Genomic DNA, 12,170 nt, shown 5'->3' on the forward strand with positions numbered 1-12,170 from the left:
AGAGTGTGAATCAGTGGCAACAACAGAGAAAGAATGGAAAAACTGAATGATCTGGCAGATGTTAGGTATCTTGCCATAAGAAGTGAGATTGACAGTGGGTGCATAAAAAAGCACCTCATATTATAGGAATAAAGAGGAAATAATGGTAGTTTTCAAACTTAAATTAATTTGGGAATTTTTGAGTTGCCTTTTGGAATCAAGATTCCTGGAGCCCATTCTCAGAAATTCCCAATCAGATCCTGTCCAGGTCTGAAAAATCTGCATTTTAGGGACGCCTGGGTGGCTTAGTCAGTGAAGTGTCTGACTCTTGATTTCAGCCCACGTCATGATCTCATGTCCAAGAGATGGATCCCCGTGTTGGGCTTTGCAGTGACAGCATGGAGCCTGCTTGGGAGTGTCTCTCTCTCTCCTTCTCTCTTTGCCCCTTCCCTGCTTGCACTCTCTCTCTCTCTCTCTCAAAATAAATAAATGAACATTTTTAAAATCTGCATTTTAATAAACATCAGAGAAAAATAATTGGAGACAGATGATTGCCAATAAACTTAGATGCTGTCAGATGATAAAACCAACTCTTGTTTACCAGTGTTGAGTAATGGAGAAAAGTATGGTGTCCTAAATCAATGACCCTCAGTGCTGGACTGCACTGTTGTAACCAGTGTTGACCTGGCTACTTCATCACTTGGAGGACTTGCTACTTTAAGCGAGTTGTGGGCCTTAGCTGAGTCACTCTTTACAGTGACAGGTGTGCTAATTCACTTTCTACCTCCAGAGTTTGGCCGTTTTGGAGAAGGGCCACTCTTTCCAGTTCTACAGATGATGATTAAGTCCAAGATACAGCTTAGTGCTTTGGATGCAAAAACCAGGTGTGTGCCCTGTTGATTGACATCTTCTGAGCTTTCCTGAAGGTAAAATTGACTCAAACCCAATATCACAGCCTGTACAATCTGGCCCCTTTGATTTGATTAGTGCAAATTTTACAGTGTAGTTCCTGCAGGTGCTTCTGTAACTGGGCTGCTTCCATGTGAGTCCTCTTGTTTGAGCTCTATCTAAGCAAGTTAAAAAAAATTTAGCCCTTCTAAGATTTTTTTTTATTTAAAAATTTTTAAATTTATTTTTATTTTTTAATTTTATTGAAATACAAGTTACTTAGCATATAGTGTAATAATGATTTCAGGAGTAGAATTTAGTGATTCATAACTTACATATAACACCCAGTCTTCATCCCAACAAGTGCCCTCCTTAATGCCCATCACCCATTTTTTCCTAATTTATTATTATTTCTAATTTTTTAAAAAATTTAATTCATTTTTTTAAATTTACATCCAAGTTAGCATATAGTGCAGCACTGATTTCAGGAGTAGATTCCTTAATGCCCCTTACCCATTTAGCCCATCCCCCCCTCCCACAACCCCTCCAGTAACCCTCTGTTTGTTCTCCATATTTAAGAATCTCTTCTGTTTTGTCCCCCTCCCTGTTTTTATATTATTTTTGCTTCCCTTCCCTTAAGTTTATCTGTTCTGTGTCTTAAAGTCCTCATATGAGTGAAGTCATATGATATTTGTCTTTCTCTGACTGACTAATTTCGCTTAGCATAATACCCTTTAGTTCCATCCACATAGCTGCAAATGGCAAGATTTCATTCTTCGTGATTGCTGAGTAATACTCCATTGTATATGGGTACCACATCTTCTTTATCCATTCATCCCTCAAATACCCATCACCCATTTTAACCCATCCCACCAACTCATGAACTTTTTGAGGTTAACAACTTTACCAATCTGTGGTGTTACTGAGAGATAACTGTATTGCTGCATGGCAGTCCACCATTTTTAATTTCTCCACATCATCTTCTGTTGCATTTCAAGAGAATCCATGATCCCAACATGTGTCCTTTTTGGGCATGCAGCTTCTTGGGAATTGTAACAGAGCTTGCCATTCTGTCTGTAACTGTTGCCATATACAGATCGTCTCCCTCATCAGAATTTTAATAAACTTAATTTTTTCTATTTGATCTCCAACAAATCACTGGGACAGGGGAGGAATCCTGTGTTAATGGCTGTTTAAGATATTTTCTCAGGACCCAGGGTCCTGATTCCAAACTATGGAATAACCACCAAAGCCATATAAAGAGCCTGAGGATGATATGGAGAGGTTATGTCCCCATGAAACTCTGTCAGTTTGCCTCAAACTCCCTCTCTTTTGCCTTAAACCAGGAATAATTTCTAGTGGTACAGGCTTTGGTGCACAGAATCATGTGACTCCTTTAGCCTGGAATAGGCAGCCCTGAAACTGGGATCAAGATGGTTGGGCAACTTCTTTGATTTGTTTCTCTTTAGGCCTATGTCCAAATTTTGGTCACCTGTGTTATTAACATTCAGATAGCATATCACACTAAGAAATAAAGAGGAAAAAGAGTGTTTGCCCCAATAGTGATTTGTTCATGTTATTTTTGCTGATACTTCAGGCACTGTAAGTATGCTGATTAATATCTTTGGACTTGACCCACTTACATCATCACTTGAATTATTTTTTTTTTTTAAGTTGAACTGTAGTTGACATACAACATTACATCAGTTTCAGGTATACAACACAGTGATTTGACATGTCTGTACGTTATGCTGTGCTCACAATTGTAGCTATGATCTGTCACCACACAGTGCTTATATTCTGCCATGCCTCTGATTCCCATGACTTAGTCATTCCACAACTGGAATCCTGTATCTTCCAGTCTCCTTCACTCATTTTGCCCATCCTTCACCTACTTCTTCTGGGAACCATCAGTTTATTCTCTGTATTTATGAGTCTGTTTTTGCTTCATCATTTGAATTCTTAAGGTGAGGGGTGGGTTGTTGGTGGAAGAGTAGACTGGAAATTAATTGGAATTAATTCCATCAAATTGCCATAACAGCCAATTCATAATTTCAAAGCAAAACAGAAGCACTATTTTTCTGAAAGTTAACTTTCATCTTTCTCTGCATTCCAACATGTGGAGCTCTGAATTTGCAGAAAATAGGAATTTATAACCAAGATTTGACCTCAATTTCTGTTAAGTTGAGGTAGAGCCAGCACGGGTCATTTTGGGTCATTCATTCAGGGCAATACATTTTATTAAACAACTGTTGTGTTTAGCAAAATGCTAATTTTATTGAGTAACTATATTTCCTCGCTGTGTTAAGCACAGAATATATAATTGTGGACAAGATTGACAGAGTACCTGTTATGCAAGCCTCTAGATAAACAAATAAGGAATCTACTCCTGAAATCATTGTTGGACTATATGCTAACTAATTTGGTTGCAAATTTTAAAAAATAAAAAATGAAATAAAAAAAACAAAGATAATAAAATAAACAAATAAAATAAGTATAAATTGTAAATAAATATTGAGAAGAAAACAACCAAAAAGGAACTGAGATAGGGAATAAAAGGGTGTGTATGCAAGCTAAAGCAATCTTGAGATAGAAGAATAAACCTGGAAGTATTATAATCCCAGATTTCAACAAGATATACTACAAAGCAATAGTGACCAAAACAGTATGGTATGGGCACAAAAATAGACACTGATCAATGGAACAGGAGAGAGAACCCAGAAATAAACTCATGCTATGTGGCCAATTAATTTACATAAAGGAGGCAAGGATATACAGTAAGATAAGGACAGTTTCTTCAATAAGTAGTGTTGGGAAAACCGGACAACTATATGCAAAAGAATGAAACTGGACTACTTTTGTACACCATGTACAAAAGTAATAAAAGAATGGATTAAAACCTAAATGTGAGACTGAAACCATAAAATTCCCAAAAGAAAACATAGGAGTAATCTCTTGGACATCAGTTTTAGGAACATATTTATTGATGCATCTCCTCAGGCAAGGGAAACTAAAGCAAATAAACTATTGGGACTACATCAAAATAAAAAGCTTTTGCACAGCAAAAGAAACTATCAACAAAACAAAAAGGCAACCGAGTGAATGGAAGAAGATATTTGCAAATATATATCTGATAAGGGGTTAATATCCAAAATATGTAAAGAACTCATACAACTCAACACCAACAAACAAACAAACAAACAAACAAACAAACAAACCAATATGATTAAAGAAAGGACAGAGCACCTTAATAGGTATTTTTTTTCCAAAGAAGGCATGCAAATAGCCAACAGGTACATGAAAATATACTCAACATCACTATCACCAGGGAAATGCAAGTCAAAACCACAATGAGATATCACCTCACACCAGTCAGAATGGCTGGTATCAAAAAGACAAGAAATAAGAAGTGTTGGTGAGGATGTGGAGAAAAGGGAACCGCAGTGCACTGTTGGTGGGAAAGTAAATTGGTGCAGCCACTGTGGAGAACGGTATGGAGGTTCCTGAAAAAATTAAAAATAAAAACACCATACAACCCAGTAATTCTTTTACTATTGAGGAGAGAAAGTAAAAACATGAATTTGAAAAGATATATGTACTTTTATGTTTATTGCAGAATTATTTTCAATAGCCAAGGTATGGAAACAACCCAAGTGTCCATCAATAGATAAATGGATAAAGAAAATGTAATATTACTCAGTTACAAAAAAGAACAAGATTGTGTCATGTGCAACAACATGGATGGACCTAGAGGGTATTTTGCTAAGAGAAAGACAAATACCATATGATTTCCCCTGTACATAGAATCTAAAATACCTAACAAATGAACAAACAAATAAACAAAACACAGACTCTTAAACACAGAGAACAAACTGATACATGCCAGAGGGGAGATATGTGGAGGGGAGGAAAAGGGTGAAGTAGATAAAGGTGATTAAAAATAAAGGGTGTGAGGGTGTGTATGCTTTGTAGACAGCATCCTGGAAGGCCTATTTAAGGAGATGATATCGAAGCTAAGACCCAAAGGGTAGGAAGAACCAAGCTGTGTAAAGAGATGTGGGGTGGCTTTAAAGGTACAGGCCTTGAAGGCGAGGAATTGGAGGTCAAGCAGTTGACTATAGCAGTGTGAGCTGGGAAGGAGTGGCAGGAGATAAGGGTGGCAGAATAAAGTTCTCAACACCAGGACCTCTGGAAGTGATGAGGAGGAGTTCTGATCTGTGTAGAGTGGGAACAGGAGAGGAACATGACTGGAAGAAAAGGCCTGTCAGAAGCTCATTAGCTCCTTGCACCTAACAGTTCAGGGTTAAATAAATATTTGTTGAATATATGGATGTCTCACATGCTCAATTAGCTTGAGAGGCAGCCGCTCTGTCCCCCTAGTACCTAGCAGAGTGCTATGCACAAGGTACATGTGCAGGATTAATTTAGAGGATTGGCAGAAGGACCACAGAGCAAAGAAAATTTTATCGGGTGTTTTCTCTTAACTTTACTGTATAATCTTACCTGAATAGAGTTAGGAGCACTTTTCTATGAATTATTCATTTTGGCACATACCCTGTAAAACATCTAATGTCTCTAACCTTTTGGGACCATGGGGCTTCCCCAACCAGTATTTAGAGTAAAATCTCTGTGGTAGCACTTTACCAGTTTACCCCCTCAGCTCTTTTTCAGTTCTTGGCTCATGTGAATAAGGAGGCCAGAATGCTCTTCTGGGAATGCACAGCATGGATATATATTTTTTACTATCGCAGCAGAATTGTTTTGAATACACTTCGGCCATGAGGTTAAAGCTCTCCGCAAGGAATACTTCAGCAATAATTCTGCCGCCCTCTAGCCGGGCGCTGAAATCCCTCTGGAATGCTGGCATTACCCTTCAAGAATGGCTCTGAAATGACTTTACGCACTTGCTCAGCCTTTCTGTTCCTTTTGAAATTCATCCAGAGTGCTCACGGTAACCTTCAGTCAGATGCTAGAATAACTTCTATGTTCTAGAAGAGTTTCTGTAACACTTTATTACGCAATGCGACACAAACTTAGTTTTTGGAGAAGACGCCTGATAGGAGCAGCTAGTCCAAACTGTCCTGGTGCATATCCTGTGGTGAAGTTATTTCAGCTTCACTGAAAACGGCTGAGAAATTATGTAAAAGGATTGTTGAAGGACGAGTGTAATGTGCAGACGAAAGGGTTGGGTTTCCTTATTAGATTCTCCTGCCACCACCACCACCACCACTACTGCTACTGCTATTATTCCCACCCCCACCCCAGCCCCAGTTATTATATATGGAGAGACTAGGCCCTGAGTCTTGATCTAACACTTACATCAAATGAAAGCCAGTGAGCTTGGTCAGAAACAAAATGTATTCTTGGGAGCTTGCCCCAAACTTGAACAACACATATAAATCAAATTATTTTCAAAAATCAAATGCATGGACTATGTATATTTTTCATTAATCTATTCATTTATTCTTCATGCATTTATTAAGTACCTACTAGGTGCCAGTGCTGTACTGGGTACTAGAGATACATGGGTGGACAAGATAGGCATGGAATTTATAATGTAGCAGGAGCTGTGTTATTTGTAAAGTCACCTGGAGATAGAATCAGGATCAATGGTTTTCACGTGACCAAACATATAAAATCTGTGCTCCATAGTTGTCTTAGTTTTCTGGTTATGCTGTGACAAATTACTACAAACCGGGTGGCTTAAAAGAACACATTTTTTCTCTTGTGGTTCTGGAGGCCAGAAGTCCAAAATAAAAGTGTCAGCAGAGCCACACTCCCTCCACAGGCCTAGAGGAGAGTCCTTTTTTCCTTCCTCCAGCTTCTGGTGGCTGCTGGCACTCCTTGGTTCATGGTAGCATGATTCTAATCTTTGCCTCTGTCTTCACATGACCTTCTTCCCTCTGTGTCTTTACATGGTCTTCCTATAAAAACACTAGTCACCAAATTTAGGTCACATTCTAATCCAGTATTACCTCTTCTTAATGATTGCATCTGCAAATGCTTTATTTCCAAATAAGGTCACATTCTGAAGTTCTGAGAAGATGTGAATTTTTGAGGAACACTATTAAACCCCGAACAACAAAGTGTTCATTTTATTAAAACAATTAATTGAAAGGTTTTCCCCCATGCGTTTGTTTATATGTACATTCACATAAATATATGAATGTGATATGTTTGTATGTAAAATGTACATCAGTATATATATGTATATATATATGTGTGTATATATGTACATATATACACACATACATAAATATGTAAATGTGATTTCTTTATATTATCCTTTTTAGTGTATGTTTTTCTTCTTTTTCCTTTTTGGTTCCTTCTTCCTTCTGTTCCCTTGAATTATTTTATACCCCCTTGTCTTGAAGTAACCTGCTGTAATAAGCCAGCATATTTCCTTGCATTTTATTTCATTTCCATGTGATAATATACAAATGCACTGACATATATCAACATGTGAATATATGTTTAGTGTTTTGGAACATTTTTAAAATGAGATCATATTATTTGCACATTTCTATTTCTGACAATTGTCTTTCACTGATAAAGTATTATATCCAAGTATATTTCTAATTCAGTCTTTTGATATGTCATAGAAAAAATGCATGGCAACATAGTCCACCACTTCTCTGTTGATGGACATTCCCTGTTTGTCCAATTTATGTTTGTTGTTGCTTTTCTTGCCACTAACAAAAATGCCATAATGTAATAAATATCCTTCTGTATTAATGCTTATCTTTCTGAAAGAATCCCACTATTCTGAGTAGGATTTCTGTGTGTGTCTGTGTGTGTGTAATTTTAATGGCTTTTAGAAAGGTTGCTTTCCAAAAAACTTCAATGATTTACATTTTTATCAGCCATCTTTGTGGGTACTTTGACCTTTTCCTTCATCTTAACAGTGAAATCTTTTTTTCCTACCAGTATAGGGAGTCAACAGTGCTCTGTCACTCTTACTTTAACTTGCATTGTTCTGACCAGCTTTAAGATTGTTTTCTGTGTTACGTGGACATTTGAACTGGCTCTTCTGTGAATTGCCTCTGTATGTTCTTTGACTGTTTTTCTATTGGGTTCCTTATTTCCTTCCTGGTGACTTGTACAAACTTTTTGTATCTCATAAACATCACACCTCTGTTTGCGTTTCACTTGGCTCCAACCAGTGTTCACGGTTTTGTTCACTGACTGTGTTCATGGTTTCTTTGATACACAAAAATTTTGAATTTTTATATAGTCAAATGTATGTCTATTTTCTTTTATAGCTTCTGGATTTCTAGTTTTCATTAAGGTCTCTCCTACCTCTCTCTAAATTGTATATGTAATGTCTTAGATTTCCTCACTAAAAATATTTTTTTTGGAACTTCAGGCAAACACACATGTATCCACCACCTAGAACAACAAATGTCAGCACTCTTTCTCTTTTGTTTCATATATTTTCCTTTCCTTTTAAATCCCTACCTAATCCAATTCCCTGCCTTGAGTCCTATATCAGCGCCCTTTTAATTGGTTAGATTTTGCTGAATACTAACTCCTCCAAGAACCTAGTTGGTTAAAACAAGTATTTATATAGCTCACAATTCTGCAAGCCAAGAATTGGTGCTGAGTTCAGCTGCATTGTTCTTTTGGTCTTGGCTGGGTTCATTCATGGGTTAAAGTCAGCTGCCAAGTTGACTGAGCACTAGTGAATTTAGGATGGCCTCAGCTGGATTGGCTGAGCTCTACCCCGCATGGCTTTCATATTCGAGTAGGCTAGCACAAACTTGGTTATATAGGTGTCTGGGCAGGGTTCCAAAAGAGAGGACCAAAGCATGCAGGGCCTCTGGAGTCCTAGGCTCAGAAGTGGAACACTGTCCCTCCTATTACATTTTATTCCTCATGGTAATTTCAATGTTTATTTGTAAATTATACCTCGATAAACCTGGGAAAAATAGTCATTTCTTACATTTACTTTCTGTATTCTATCCTATCACCTCAAGTTGGGGTAACAAATTCTTATTCTTTTTCTTTTTCTTTTGATGCAGCCATTCTAATTTTAATAAGTCAACACATAGTATAATTCCAGTGAATCATTATCCAAAGGATAGCCAGCTCTTTGGTTTGAGGTTCTGTATATATGCAGTTCAGTAAATTCAACATAGAATATTGTAGAGGAGCTTAGTTTTATATTTTGAAGTACAAAGTGTATTCATAGTGCTGACCTTGCTAAAAGCTGTGCAAAAGTGGCCTTCTCTTGAAAAATGCGTTATAAAGTCTATCAAAATACAGTAACCCAAAAGGAATTATTAATGTGTCAATTAAAAGAATCATTGTTAAATTCTGAGGACTGAGAATTTTAAAGCATAATTTTGTATTATTATTATTATTATTATTATTATTAATCATTGCCAGGATGCAACATTTTTCCACATGTGGGGACAACGGAACATACAGATTTGATCAATATTTAGACCCCTTTCACCTTTTCAATGCAAATTTCTTCTTAATGGTAAAAGACAATACACTTAATTGAAATAATGTATATGGCTTCTTATTCTCTTATATTGAAAAAGTCACAGATGGTGGTTGAATTAATAAGGAGGCATGTCATATATTTGTGACAACAAGATGTGTTGGAGAATCCTCAATTCAAATATTTTGACCAGTTGTTAAACCACATATTAAAACAAAACTTATGGATTTGGAAATATTATCTGAAACAATAATAGAGAAATCACTGGTTCAAGACACATGGGTTCAGGTACTAGCTTTCAGTTTTGATTGCTGAACATTTAGAGACGATTATGTGTATCATATCAGAAAAGCATATGTTTTATGGTCAGATGGGGCTCGTTTCAAAAGTTTAGATTTTCTACCTGCCTGTCCTTAGAAAAGTAAGTTTTAACATTTCCAGAATGACTATTTTCTTACCTGTAAATTCTGAAAAATTACCCTGACCTCATTAAAGCCAAAATGAAATAATATGGGTAAACCTCTGGCTCAAAGCCTGGTATATAGGAAATATTTAATGCTTCAGTGTTCTGTGCTTCAATTTTTCTTTTTCAAAGTGAAGACATGATACTCATGGTGGAGCTGCTACAGGCTAGTGCTTAAGAACATGGGGTTTGAGTCTGAAGAATCTGGGTTAAAACTCCAGCTATGCCACTCCAAAGCTATACAACTTTGTGCATGTTAGGTTAGATGAACTGAGGTTTTAGCTTTGGCCTTAGATTTTGGACAGCCAGTTAACTATATACCAATTTCAATGTCACTTCTGGTATCTTGGACTCTGTCCATGATCAAATAAGTTACGAGTCAGTGTTATTTACATAAGCAAGGTATGTCTTTCAGGTGCATTGCCAGTTTACATTTGGATTATTCAGGAAAATTTACTCTCTCCCCTCCCATATGTATGGCATATACTCCTCTTCCTATCAGTGTTGGGCTTGGCCTTGTGATGTGCTTGGGCAATGGGACGTTAGTGGTTGTGATACAGGCAAAAGTTTGGAATGTGCTTGTGCAGTTGGCCTTCTATCTTCCACCTCTGCCACCACCATGAGAATAGCTCCTGAGCAGCTGCTGCTCCATCAGCCTGGGATCCAGAATGCCCACCTGCAGAGTAGACCTGAGCCCAAGCTGCAGGGAGGAGACGAGTCCAGCTGGTCCTTCAGCTTGCATCAGTCACCCAGCCTACATCAGCTGATTTTCAGGTGACTTATGAGGAAGACTACACAATTGTGGTTTTAAGCCACTGAATCTTGGAGGTGGTTGCTTACATAGCGTATCTGTCTAATACAGCCTATGACTATGCAATTTCATATAAGGTAAACATTCAAGATCTGACTTAAAGTGAAATATTTCTCAACAGCTTTATCTCATAAAGTTCTATTATGCAGTTGGTGCATTGAAATAAGAGCCCTAGAGGGGCGCCTGGGTGGCGCAGTCGGTTAAGCGTCCGACTTCAGCCAGGTCACGATCTCGCGGTCCGTGAGTTCGAGCCCCGCGTCGGGCTCTGGGCTGATGGCTCGGAGCCTGGAGCCTGTTTCCGATTCTGTGTCTCCCTCTCTCCCTGCCCCTCCCCCGTTCATGCTCTGTCTCTCTCTGTCCCAAAAATAAAAAATAAAAATATTAAAAAAAAAAAAAAAGAAATAAGAGCACTAGAATAATTAACAATGATTATGAAAACGTTGATTTTTTGTACAGAAATATTTTTTTAGAACTTTCAAATTTAAATAGGGAAAATTTTGCAATATGAATATTAGTAGAGAGTTTCTTAGTGAGACAATTTTGTGGAAAATATATTCCTTGATCCAACAAACACTTATAACAGTTAAAATAACAATATTAGGCCAAATAATAGACATCAGACTGTATCATAAATCCAATCTTCACAGAATAATAGACATCAGACTGTATTATAAATCCAATCTTCATAGTATTTTGTATGTTAAACAAGTAACCACTGAGAACTGATTTAAGTTTGAACCACTGGATTCCAGAGAAGTTATCAGAATGACTGAGTGTCATACTTTTAGAATGACTTGAGCTTTGGTAAAGAACATTACTTTACCATGAGGTATTTATTTTCATCATTATCATCTTAATTGTTACATCTTCATATTATGAAGCATATATCAGCATAATTTGATTGAAACTAATGGGAACAGACTCTGGCTGCTTAAGTAAAAAAAAATCTATCTATCTATCTCCCTCTCTCTGTCTCTCTAGACATTGAACAGCTGGAAGGCAAAACAGAAGATTTTAATCCAAGAATGGAAGGAGCTCTGGCAGTTCAAGAAGGAATTACCCAATACTATTTCCAGGGTGCTTCTCTTATGTTGGCTGAGCTCAAACCATTTTCTAATTGTTATTTTTAAGATTCAAATTATAGGGAGTGAGCAGCTGAGTAACCTAGTGAAGAGAAGGTAGAGAACCACTGGAATTATTGGGTAATTATCATTCCTACCTAAGATATCAGGAAATTACTGCCAGAGAAGGTAGAATGGATACTGGTCAGCCAAAACCACCTCACCATTACATGTATTATTGTTATTATGAATATTACTATCATCATTTTTATTCTCAATTGCTACAAGTTGAAGGAGAAGATCTATGCCTGAGACCTATCTCTAATGTATGATGTGAGAACTCAGAGCTAAGATGGGATTTATGGCTGTGCATGAGTCAAATAGTGAGAAGTCCCTGGAGAGAAGAAGAGATGTTTCAAGTATGGACTAATTTGGGACACCTGTTCATGTGTGACAAGACATTGATATCTATGACTGTCTTTCCTAATAGAGAGCTGTTGGTCAGTATATAAACCTGGG

Source organism: Lynx canadensis, chromosome B1 (genome assembly GCF_007474595.2).
Source record: "Lynx canadensis isolate LIC74 chromosome B1, mLynCan4.pri.v2, whole genome shotgun sequence".
Lineage (NCBI taxonomy): Eukaryota > Metazoa > Chordata > Mammalia > Carnivora > Felidae > Lynx > Lynx canadensis.